This window comes from Miscanthus floridulus, chromosome 13, assembly GCF_019320115.1.
Source record: "Miscanthus floridulus cultivar M001 chromosome 13, ASM1932011v1, whole genome shotgun sequence".
Lineage (NCBI taxonomy): Eukaryota > Viridiplantae > Streptophyta > Magnoliopsida > Poales > Poaceae > Miscanthus > Miscanthus floridulus.
In genome coordinates this window covers 12,489,818-12,503,361 of record NC_089592.1, presented here as the reverse complement: position 1 = coordinate 12,503,361, position 13,544 = coordinate 12,489,818, and the positions used below count along the sequence as shown (strand labels likewise).

Below are 13,544 nucleotides of genomic sequence, written 5' to 3'. Positions count from 1 at the left end.
ACGTATAGAAGATCTGATTCACTCCATATAGTGGGATATTCAGATTCTAATTATGCGGGAGATGATAGAAAATCCACGTCTGGATATGTATTTACTCTCGCAGGGGGAGCTATTTCATGAAAAAGCTCAAAGCAAACCATCACTACATCGTCCACAATGTATGCCGAGTTTGTAGCTTGTTATGAGGCAACAGGGCAGGTGAACTGGCTAAAGAAGTTCATACCCGGTTTGAAGGTGGTTGACGACTTCTATAGACTACTTAAGTTATACTGCGATAATAATCCAGTCGTACAGTATGCTCACAACATTAAGTCAAGTGGTGCTGCCAAACACATTGACATAAAGTATTATGTTGTGAAAGATAAAGTCCAGGATCAAGTCATAAGTCTTTAGAGCATATAAGTACAGTAAAGATGCTCGCGGATACTCTTACAAAAGGCTTACCACCCAACGTGTTCAGAGAACATGTAGCCAGCATGGGTTTAAGGGAAAGCCTATAATTCCTGGACAAAAGAAGGCCTAAAAATAAGTATCTATTTTAGAACAGAGTAGTGTGTTGTAGCTGTTAAATCTATCGGCAATGGACCATGACGATGAGACATGCTTTATGCGCTAATCTGTAATGGAATGAACAAAAGTAAATGATATGAAAGTGAAAGATGGAAAGAGATCAAGGGGGAGATTGTTAGATTGATCTCTAATCCCAACTGGACCCAACGGCCCAGTTGGGCCTTTGATTCGCGCCCTGATCGGGGGCGCCCAGCCCACCATGGCTGGAGGGCCCCTGTCACACTGCGCTATAAAAAGAGGTGGGGGCCGACGACTCTTATCACGAGATTGACCTGAGCCGAGCTCCCCACCGACACCTAAACCCTAATCCGATCAGAGAGGGGCGCAGCCAGTGACAGGAAGCCACCAGTCGCGCTGCCCGCTCGATCAACACTGTCTTCATCGCCGGTCGCCACCGCGCATCTCCGAAGCCGTCTTCACCGACCATCGCTGCCCTAGCACAGACATCGACTCCATGGCGTCCACTGAACCCTCCCCCTCTGCGGTGTCAGGTTCAACACCTTCCTTCCTTCTCTTTCTCTCGTTCTACATGCTCTAGTAGACATTCTAGGTTTCGTGATACTATTCAACAGCAAGAACCCCCTCAGATCTATCCCTAGTAACATCTACAGTCTAACACCGCCTTCAGCTCTCTAGGTGTGTTCATCAAGTTTCCGGTGGCACTGCAAAGTTATGCATGAAAGCATTAGTAAGTGGTACTGGCACCGATTCAAAAGGACATTTCTACTATTGTCGAAGGAGAAGGCACAAATCAAGAAGGAAGAAGTGAGGCAAATTATTTTAGAAACCGTTGCCTCCTCCATCCTGGTACGGAAGATGTGACATGCTGGTACGGAAGAAGATCGACGAGTTGCTTTGCTTTGTCTACGAAGATGAGGATGGAGGCACAATCTCTACATCACCTCGCTGAAGTTCTATTTGCTCAGGAAGCATGGGTATGGAGCGTGGTGTCTCATCGATTTTAATATTCTTGTTTGAGATAGGGATTACAGAAGGAGTTCTAGTGCAATCCGTTGTAGTCTAGCTGGTTAGGATACTCGGTTCTCACCCGAGAGACCCGAGTTCTTATCCTGGCAATGGAATTTTTTTTTTCTTTTTGCACTGACAGAAAACGAATGCATTCAGAGACTAGGTCACCAGCACTGTATCGTTCTCCTATGAACACCTTTTCCGCGATTATTGGATTAAACATCATATCACCTTCTAAAATTGTGTCACTACTTCAATCAAAGTTAGGCTCTTATTCTCAGCTTCTAAAATTATGTCACTGCAGACTGCTTCAATCAAAGTTGGCTCTTATTTAAACTAGCAGAACATGCTCTACTTACACACGTTCTATATTATTACTTAACACTCATCAAGCACACGTTCTATATTGATAGATACTTCTGTAGACTGGTAGCCTTGTGTAAAAGGCTTCTGAAAGTCAGTTTTTGGTTTCTGCGACGCCAAAAACACAGCATTGGACTTCTGCGTCTTAGTGGAGCATCATGGACCTTGCCAGGTTAGTATCAGCTAACCCTGTCAAAATCAACAACAAGGATTACTAATTAGAACAAGCAAAAACTATTTTAGATTAACATAGAATAGATGGCGATCCTCTGATATGGCATAGGGATCTCAGCATTTAGCAATAAGGGTGTGTCCAACGGCAATCCAAATCGCCAGCGAGGAGCATATTATATTCAAAACTGATGAAAGATAACGACGAAAAAAGGAAAACGCTAGCAAGAGTTCAAGAGGCCAGATCGCAGCCTCGGACGATCTCCAACCACTTCTGTGTCACTGCTCTGCCGTCCTTCTAGATTACTGTTGTGTGTACTGGATTTTTTTTTCTTTTTTTACCTTCTCTTTCCTCCCTCTGAACCAGCGATTTGATAAAGGCCTCTGGAGACACCCAAAGAAAGTGGCTTCTGGGGGTTTCAATTCAATGTAAGGTTGTGATGTCATGTGACGTATGGTTTAGTTTAAAAAAACTCTCTGCACTGCTATATCATAGAATAAAAAATCATGATACTCTACTTTGCTCAATAGTAACACCAGTGTATAATTTTTTTCTCTACCTAATATTTTAACATTCTCAACCACTGCGGCACTGCAGCAGCATCTTCGAGAACGTATACCGGCAAGTTCGTTTCTCAGAAGAACACCATTGACTATCTTATAGCTTAATAGCTTATTGATTACAAGGAGGTTTCAATAGTGCATGCCTGCCTTGCTATGTGATATATGGTTAGTATCATGTTCATGGAGACAAGGGCATGCGTAGTTCATATATAACTAAGGAGATCATAAGCCATAGTGACCATCTTCAGATCAAAGTGTAACCATAGAGGACTCTCTATAGATGATTCGGTCGTATTTGGTGGGTACACGATCTCGAACGCCGGCTACCGTCGTGTCCGCCACCGCCGTCGCCCTTAGGCACGGTCTGATTCAGTTATCATGTTCGAGTTCACTTCCTCTCACTCAACGGTACATGAAGGAGTTGCCTGGACTGCCTTCCGTTCTGGGCCACGCAGGGTCCCTCTCTACTTAGCCCACTCCGGCCCAGCTAGTCTAACGTTCGCCTTCTTCTGTCTTGGAGGCCCAGCACGCCTTCCCGCTTGAATGTTCCCATGTTCAGTTTCTTCAGTCATCGGCTCCCCTTCTTCAGCAACAGAGTCTTCAGTATTTTCCGGCGCCATCTCCGCAGCTTGGTCTTCAGTGACACAAAGTCACAGTGGCAATAAAATTCAAGATGTTGACTATTCATAGAAATTTGGTTTAAGTAACAACTCAACACAATAGCATAGTAATAGGGTGCACATACCATCAATATACTGGGCTCCCTCTCCTGGACTTTTTTTTAGATAAAGGATAGTTTATATCCGGCTTCATCTACCAAGGTAGAATCAGGTCCATTATTACAAAGTTCACAGCACACCACTTACAAGATTGAGAAGCTCACATCCAGACCTTGGGAAACAAAACATGAAGAGAAGTCTTGACTAAAAAAAACCAAAAAACCTAGTAGATAACCATCCACTGGAACTAAAGAAATGCAGGGCTGAAGTCTCCAAATGTTGCCCAGCAAGGGTCAGCTGGTCCCGTAGATCATCACGCCGCTGCAGTCTTGCCCACTGCTGTAGCCAATGGGTTCCCCTGAAGAGCACCTGCAAAAAAGTTTTTGGTCTCCATTTGTCAAAAACCACTTCATTTCTTGTTAACCAAATTGTCCAACATAAAGCCGCTGCTGCTGTTAATAACAATGAGTTAGAAATAACACCACCCATCTTAGACCAAGTAATAAATAAATCGTCTATGTTGAGAGGAGGTGCTATTCCAAAAAATAAGTGTACAGCGCGCCACAGAAATTTGGCATAAGCATATTCGAAAAAAAAGGTGGTGAATAGTCTCTGTAGAGTGACAAAAGCAACAACTTTTGTCCCCATTCCAATTACGTCCTGCAAGATTATCTTTGGTTAGGATTACACCTCTTTTTAGGTACCACAAGAATATCTTTATTCTTGTAGGAATCTTGATCTGCCATAAATCTTGTGACACTCTGACCCCATTGTTAATTAACTTGGCATACATAGATTTAACCGAGGAAGTACCTGATGAATGTAAAGCCCAAACAAATGTGTCTCTTTCCTCTAGTAAGTTCGCATCTTGTATAGAAGCAACAATTCTAAGCCAGTCCCTTAAATTTCTACTCACTAAATTGCGGCGAAAGAAAATGTTAAGTGGAACTGAAGCAAGTACTGTTGCCACCGAATCTTCTTTTCTTCTCACAATATTGAACAACTCAGGAAATCTATCTTTTAGTGGCTGGTCCCCCAACCAAGCATCAATCCAAAAACGAGTTTGTGATCCGTCTTTCACTCTGAATGAACCCAAACCCATGAAAGTATCTTTAACATTCATCAAGCTTTTCCAGAAATGAGAGTCAGTTGGCTTTTTAGTACAACTCCCTAGAGTCTTATCTTTTATGTATTTATTCCTCAATAATTCTTGCCACATGCTATCCTCATTTAGCAATTTGAAAAGCCATTTACTTAACAGACATCTGTTGTGTAAGTCCAAATTTTGAATACCTAAGCCACCTTGGATTTTTGGTTGGCACAAAATTTCCCATTTAGCCAGCCTATATTTGCGCTTGTGTTGGTCATTTTGCCAGTAGAATCTCGATCTTAAACAGTCAATCTTTTCCAAAAACTCCTTTTGGGAGTTCAAAAAATGACATCATAAACATAGGTAAGCTCGAGAGCACCGAATTTATTAAAACCAAACGACCTCCTACCGAAAGCAACTTGCCTTTCCAACCACTAAGCTTCTTCTCAATTCTGTTTTCGATTGTCTGCCAATCTTTATTACTCAACTTCCTAGTGTGCATAGGTAAACCAAGGTAACGGAAAGGAAACTTACCCACCCCACATCCAAACAGCTGCGAGTAAAACACCTTATAATCCTTTGCCTTACCAAAGCAAAAGATCTCACTCTTGTGAAAGTTAATTTTAAGCCCTGAGAGTTGCTCAAAAGTACTTAAAATTAGCTTCATGTTTCTAGCTCTTTCAACATCATGGCTCATAAATATTACTGTGTCGTCCGCATATTGGAGGATGGACAAGCCATCTTGGACAAGGTGAGGTACGACCCCTTCTACCTGACCTGCTTCCTTCACTCTAGCAATCAGTATAGCCAGCATATCTATTACTATATTAAATAGTATTGGAGACATTGGGTCACCTTGCCTTAAACCTTTTTTCGTTTGGAAGTATGAACCAAGTTGATCGTTCACCTTAATATTTACATTTCCTCCTTGTGTGAACTGCTTCACCCAAGAGCACCATTTTTGTGAGAAACCTTTCATCCTTAAAGTTTGTTGTAGAAAGCTCCATTTTACTTTATCATATGCCTTTTCAAAGTCTATCTTGAACATTATCCCATCATGTTTTTTCGAGTGAAGTTCATGTATTGTCTCGTGAATTATTACTACGCCTTCCATAATGTTTCTACCTAGAAGGAATGCTGTTTGTGTTGGTCTAATAATCTTCTAGGCAACAGTAGATAATCTATTAGTTGCAAATTTGGTAAAGATTTTGAAAGAAACATTCAACAAACATATTGGTCTGTATTGTTGAATCACTTTCGCATCTTTCTTTTTTGGTAGCAAAATTATCGTTCCAAAGTTGAGACTATTCAAAGGCAAGGTTCCCTCATGGAATTCCATAAACATAGCCATCAGATCATCTTTTAATAAGTCCCAGAAGACCTGATAAAATTCTGGTGGAAAACCATCTGGGCCTGGTGCCTTATTATGTTCCATTTGGAACACTGCTGTCCTTACTTCTGATTCCGAGAAGACATCTGTCAAGTGCTCATTTTCCAGTTCAGAGACTTGTGGAATGTCATGAACATAGTGTTCATCTAACTGATTAAAAGAATTCTCCGGAGGACCAAAAAGACTCTTGTAATAATTGGTAATATGCTGCTTCAACTGAGCATCACCATCTATTACAGTGTGACCGTCCTCCAACTGGAAAATATGAGTTTTCCGATGTCTTCCATTAGCCAACAAATGGTAATATTTTGTGTTAGCATCACACTCTAGTAGGTGCTTAACCTTTGCCCTTTGGTACCATTTGAGTTCCTCTTCTCAAAGTATTTCAGCGAGCCTTTCATTTAACACGTGTTTTAAGTTTAGTTCCGACTCATCAAGCAAAGAGTTCGCTCATCGAGTTTGTTTAACAAGGTCTTGTTTTCTTTCTTGTAGGCACCACTCACATTTTTTGCCCATCCTCTGAGGTATTGGCGAAGCTTTCTGATTTCGCTTGCCACCTCTCTAGGGGGCTACCCTCGACGAGCACACTATGCCACACATCTCTCACCATGTCACAAAATCCATCCCTGAGCAACCAACCCAATTCAAACTTAAACTGTGGCTGGTAAGCCGGAGATGGGCTATTTGTGCTATAAAACAGTGGAGTGTGATCAGAAATCTCTCTGCTCAATGCTCGGACACTAGAAATAGGGTATTTGGACTCGAAATCCGTACAGACAAGAATTCTATCTAATTTCTCGAAGGTCTGATTTTGTAAATTGTTCGCCCAAGTAAACTTCCCCTGCCATTTCTAATTCTCTAAGGTTTAAAGTATCTATTACAGCATTAAACAGAAAAGCCATCTATCATTGTAGTTGTCATTGTTTTTCTCATCCGGTCTACGAATAATGTTAAAATCACCACCTATAATAATAGGTAATGTTTCTTTTGAACATACTCGGACTAATTCGGATAAGAAATGTGATTTAAGATCCGCTTGAGCTGGGCCATACACTGAGATTAAATTGAACTTAAAATCATCCTCCTTGTGTCTCAACTTAAACCTAATTAAAAAGTCCCCCTCTTCTATTTGTCCAATGTCAAAGGTTAAGAGATTTACCCCTAGAATCATGCCACCGGACCGACCCCTTGGAGCCATGCAATGCCAAAGAAAATCTCTGCCAGCGCAGATATTATTCAAAGTGGACTGCTGAAAATTGGCTCTGCCGGTTTCCGATACAGCTATGAAGTCTAGGTTCTTCTCTTTTGTTAAATCAGAAAGAAATTTATATTTTTTTGTGTCAGCAAAACTATTGCTATTCCAGAAAATTCCTTTCATTGCGATTCTTTTTTTAGTTTTTTCTTATTATTATTTTTTTTGGACCTAGACTTCTTGAGATGTGATATGGGGGTCTATAGACATAGTGGGTCACAGCCGCCATCACCTAAGTCTTCAGAGATTTCGGCACAAATGTGATTTAAAGCATATAAGTCTAGTTCTTCATCTACTGAACAAACAGTTGAAACATCCCCTACCAAAGAACTGTTATCTACTTTTAACAAGTTACTCTCAGACATTCTGGTTGATTCTATGTCTCTAAGATGTCGCAAAGAGAATGTAACTTCATGTTCATTAGCCCCAAGTGATATACCTAGTGTGCTAGTAGAAGCTAATAAAGAAGAATCATCAAAAACATCAAAAGAAAGTGGTTGTTCTTTACCTTTGATAGAAGAAGAATCCATGTTCCTACGCGCCTTTAACTTTGTTGCCTTCTCCAATGAGTTTCGCTCTGAAGTAGACGCGTTTCTTTTACTAGCTCTCACTGGCGACACTACCCCACCACTCAGTGCTTTAGTCTTATTCAAAGTGCTAGAGTCAATCTTGGATTGCAACATGCTAGCTTTCCACATTGCAGATCCATCTGGAGTCATCCCAGTCTGGGTAAGTAGCACCACAGGCTTAACTACATCACTTTTCCTGACAGAGTTGGAACCTTCGCCTTCCTTATCAACATGATGGGGTACCTCTGCAGTACTCATAAAACCCTCCTGGGTCCCAGCGGCTACAAGATCTTCCTACTCAGTAAGAACAACAGTGGTAGCCTTACTCTTATGCTATCCACTCGGTGCAACTGAGGCATCAGGATGCTTTTCAGATGTTTGACCAGCTGGCGGGTCTTCCATCTTTTTACCATCATGATCCATGTTCTCCGGCCCTTTTTCCTCTGGTGCTTTGTCCTCGTCCATGGTAGAGTCCATGTCAATGACTTGTGGGTCACCATCAGACATATCCTTCTCCACTCTGAATTGTAGCTCATAGACAAAGTTCCCAATGACTACATCCACAAGATCTGGGATGAGATGGGGATCCAGCACGGCTACTTTCATTCTAGCTCTACCATACTTCTTTGTAAATTTAGTATCAGCTGCTCTAGAGACACCTAGAATGAAGCCAATTGTCCAAATGATAGGGAACTCTCGCAGTTCCTTTGGTAATCCCCGAAACTATACCCAAACCTTATCAATCTCATATTTGAAGACATCATTTTTAGCCCCTTTCTCAAAACTAATCTTTCCTTTCACTGTTTTGGTGTCCATCGGACCCCAGTTCACCATGTGATTAAGCACTTCAGCAGAAGGGAAATTAGTGGTAAAGGTAACATTGCCTTTCTCCTCAATCACCCAACTGTTTCCAGGTAGTAGTTTGTCGAGTTCTACTGCCAATTGATCTACAGTAAGAGAACCCTCCAGAACACGTACCGCAGCTGATTTATCATCTGAAACTACTTTTGGATTTTCTGCAACAGGTATAAAATAGAATCCTAGACCTTGAACAACATACCCACATGGTAAAGCAGTAGATTGGAGATTCTTCAAATTTGGGCAAACTTTTTTAACATGATCCCCATAGCAAATCTCACAGCTAAGAACTGTTGTATAAACTGAAATTGTATGCCCTTTAGTATGGCAGCGATAACAGTAGGGTTTACCCTTGCTCTTTTGATTCCCTTTTTGGGATGACTCTAGTGCATCACACTTGAACATTGCATTGTTGGAATTTGGTGGGGCAGTGGCTGGATTGAGATTAGCTGATGCCGGTGCCGTCATAGTCGAAGATGATGCCCCCATGGTTGGATTGGAGGCAGTGCCTAGCGCCTCCTGCAGGTTGGTTCCATTGCCTTGCACTGTAGCCGTGCCATGCCCATGCACAGGTGCCTAGCCATGCATGCCTTGTCCCTGTACTGTTGCTTGGCTCCTTGGATGCGCCTGACCATGACCGGTGGTAATGGTCTGGCCGCTCGCTTGGGGCTGTGAGTGATGGTTGGGAAGAGGCATGGGAGGCGGCACGCCATGATTGGTACCAGACGGCATCGACTGATGGTTCTGGCCAGCGTAGCCCCGGCCCCTACCATCATTGTTGTAGTGCCAGCCGCCTCCTCGCCCAGCTCCCTGATACCCTCCATTGAAGCCTCCATAAGCATGTCCACCGTGAGTACCATGGCCACCGTGACCACCATGGCCACCGTGACCACCATGTCCACGACCTCTCCCACGCGGCGGGAACCGACCACGTCCTCCACCTCTCCCTCCGTAACCTGGATTGAAACCAGGATCAAAGCCCGGATTGAACCTTCCTCCGCCCCGTTCGCCGAAACCCTCCTGAGCCGCCATAGGCTTTCCTTCCCGAACAACGTCGGCAAAAGATTTTTTTCGTTGGCTGTGTCACAGGATACGGCTTAGGGATGCACCTCGCGGTATGCTTTGGCGGCTGCCTTTGTGGTTTCCTAGTTGCAGTTCTCGCAAACAGGTTACACAAGCCCGTCGTGGGCCGAAAAAAATTTCCAGGCCCAATGGAAATTAGATTAGGACTCTCACGCAGCTCGTGCCTTTCCCCCGTGACGCACGCGGACGTAACTACGACCGGAAGCTCAGCAGGGTTCAAGGGAGGAAAGATCGGATCAAGATTCCATGGATTTGAATTTTCAAATTTTTTCGAAACAGGATCAGCACCTGCCGACCCTGACCTCGCCAGCGTTCTTGCCTGACGAGACGTCGAGGGCGACCTGCCACTCACAGATCCTGAACTCGCCGGTGTTTTTGTCGACCGGTACTGGTAAGTCGCTTTGGCAAAAAAGTCTCCCAGGGTTCTTGGTGGAGATACCCGAGGGGAGGGCAAAGGCCCATGCCATGGCGTGCCAACCAATTTTTTGTGAACCATTGACGAGATCACTGACCTTAAAAGCCTGCGATCACTGGATGAAGGAATGTTACCTGATGCCAAGGCTCGTTCTGCTCTTGCTACCTGATCCACCGTGAAACCTGCCTCGAGAGCATCCTTGACGAATTCAGATGTTGAAGGCACGCTCACCTCGTGCACTGGATCTTCATCGTCGGAGTCGTCGGTGTCCTCCGGCTGCGCCCAGAATCTTGACGCAATCACCTGCGCTGGTGAAGAAGGATCAACACCGCCTTGTACGCCATGAACGGGCTTTGGACGCAGGGTCGCGTCCACGGCCATCGCTATCTCGCGCGACATAGCCTCGCGACCCTTGTCGTGCCGCCGGTCATCCGCTTTGTCGTCGTCGCTGTCAGGTTCCGTAGCGGCTGCCGCCGGTAGCAAGGATCACCTGACCGTCGGAGCGAGGGTCAAGTGACGCTTACCAACCATCGCCCGCTCAGCACCTTCATATATTATGCTAGAGGGTGAACGGCACAAGGACTTGAGGACGACAAGGCCGCAACTGAGCTCCTAGAACACAACAGTCCTCGAGGGACTTAACATGCACCTCATGTTTTTGACCAGTAGGTTGTTCCTCTTCCTCATCTTCTGACTCACTAAGCCATCCATAGCAGGGTCGCCTTGGGCCAGTCCTTCTAGCTGCATTAAGTGGCAATACAGCTTCACGAGCAGGTGGTTCAATGAACATAGGATCTTCCACTTCCTCATCTGCTGACTTAGTCTCTGCTGGTACCTACAAATGTACAAAACTTTTTGAATTGAGCCCACTGGCAATTTCACAACATGCATATGCATCATCAAATAGATAATCCTCTTAATGAAGCATGTGCCATTGCACGCTTTCAAAAAAAATCATCAAATAGATAACATAAATCATAGTCATAATATCATATATTATGACTCAGAGTTTCTGCTTAGAGAAAAATGCCATATTATGGCATAACGGTTTGTTTACCATTCTTTTTTAGTTTTCTGCATTCTACCAGTGTTAAAATTTATATCATCCTATTTGAGAATTCCACAACATGCATAAGCATTTGTCGATTGGATGACAACAGAAACTATAATCATAAATTAAATTAATGAATAATGACCCAAAAGATTTTAGTTAGAGGAAACAACAGACTGACAGTTGGTTAACTTTCAGTTTGCTGCATTGTGTCAGTATCAACTCTGGCATCATCATTGGAGTGTAAGGGACTTAATGGCCCTGAAAACATAGTAATACCGAAAGTCATAGTGATATCCAAGATAGATTATTGTACAAAACACAAAACTTTTCATTTACACTGGTTCACGTTGCATACTTAGGCATTCGAATGTTCATGGACACATACAGAGGTAAGATTGTTGGCTTCAAACAAAAATTAATACCAACTCGAAGTTATTTGGTGGTGAAATCAGTTCTTTCAGAACTACCCACCAACCATATTGATACAATGATGATTTTGCGCACTTGAAAAGAGATAAACAACAGAATAGTTTGTCAAACAAAATGTGGCACAATCACAGTTAGATATAAAACATCAGAGAAGAAGCCTTGCAGTGGAGAATAGGTGAAGCAGGATATGCTTTCAGCACTTAGGAGTGTGTGCAAGATGTTAGTATATTTTACTTAATGGCTCAGTTTGTTTTGTCATTCAGCCACAGTATGGCATCTTTTTTCTCTCTCCTGGATTAAGCTACCAACCCTTAAAGTCTGCACATATGCAATGGTTATATGAACAACTTCTTTTTAACATGGAAATACACAGGTGTCATTTGAGGTGTTATGGTGGCGGCTAGGGTTGAGAGGGAGATAGGGGGCCGGCCGGGCAAGAGAGAAGGATTTTCATTCTAATTCCTGCATGCTTATTCTCATGGTAGCTAACGGTATAAATAGTCATTAGGCAGCCCAATCACCCCTAAATTCTCTCTCAATCACTCTTGCTAAGCTTCTAAATTTGCACATGCTAATGGTGCGCCCAGGATTGTCCTCAGTTTGGTACCAACCTAGCCACTTTCCTGATTTATTGTGCTTGCCTTCTTTGCTCTATGGGTGAATCTCTTGCCTCACATGACAACATACGCCTATAACACTACACCCCTTCTAGACAAGTAGCTTATCCTCGAGCTGCAACCAAACCAGCTCATAACAATAACTCGACTCGACACAAATCTAACACTTAAAAACAAGCCTTTTACTTCTTATCCTGAAATAGATTTGGACTCTATTTCTCGGCCTCCTCAATGGAAGGTGGACACTGTCTAAACACAATAATTGCACATGCATAACCACCTGGATCCCATGGAGCAGTCCGCACATGGGCTGATGTCTTGAAGAAACAAGAACACAACATCCCACGCAGCTTGGCCACCACATCCAGCCCAAGCCACGAGCCACGTCCCAGCCACGCATCTTGCCGAGGAAAATGGAGCTCTGCCTGTCTACGCCTCAGCATGAGTATCACCTAGAAAGCAACAAGGTGGCCGTGCCACAACAGCGACCAGAAGAGCCGACCCCACGGTAGTCAATGGCGAAATGCGGCGGTGCGTGCCTACCCATGACCCATGTCTTCTCCCCGCCTGATACCTACTGGTCCATGCCACATAGGGAAGAGAGGAGGGCTTCCAATGGAGAATGGCGAGGAGGGGTGCGCCTCCCCAACCGCCTCCACCGTAGACTCAGAGTTTGCTGCCCACGTGGGAAACAGCATGCCCACGGTGAAAGGGTCTAGGGCACTGAATCAGCTACAGATCGCGCATCTCCCTCGTCCACCTTGCTCTAGGACCACTCAGCACCCACCTGGCCACTTCCTACACCCACCTTTCACGCCACGCCCATCCCTCGCCCTAAGAACCGCTGCATCTGCTAGACTGCTACCCCTAGGAACCTCATCACCGCCGCACACCTCCTCTGATCCTCTCCCAACGGCATCTCCCTCCACTACTGATGTGCCATAATAGGGGAAGACCCTGGTAAGGGCAGCCGCGTTGATGCGTGCCCAGCTTGCGATGGGCCCGGAACCAGGGCCCTCCGCAGCTCGCCCTCCGTGTGCTGCTAACGAGATTTTCCATCCACGGCTCCACGCTATGTGGTGACGAGGCCGGCGGCGACCGTGCAACAGATGGATGCATGACTGGCCGTGGGCGCTCAGATGGCCAGATCTTCATGAGCCCAAGCTTTTGGAGAAAAATGTTGCAGAGTGCCTCCAGTTGAAGATTAGTATTTTAGTTATAGTAGTACTGGTGGTGTTCAGCTTGAAGCATAGCTTATTGCTGCTAATTCTTTGTAATATAGGAAACGGTCCTTAAGGTGCACTGTTTGTTTCATGGTTAGCTGTGTTTTTTTCTATTTTTTCCAAAGGTATGTATTGACAAATTGGATAAATATTAATTCTTGCTGTTGTAAGTTTATTAATGGTATTTTCTCTGCAGTGAAAAAATATG

At 44.1% G+C, this 13,544-nt stretch overlaps 1 pseudogene; it reads left to right on the top strand.

Annotated features, from left to right (window-relative positions):
* The first annotated feature begins 1,242 nt into the window (after positions 1 to 1,242).
* Positions 1,243 to 13,544, top strand: part of LOC136499467 ((E)-beta-caryophyllene synthase-like) — a 45,124-nt pseudogene continuing 32,822 nt past the window's right edge.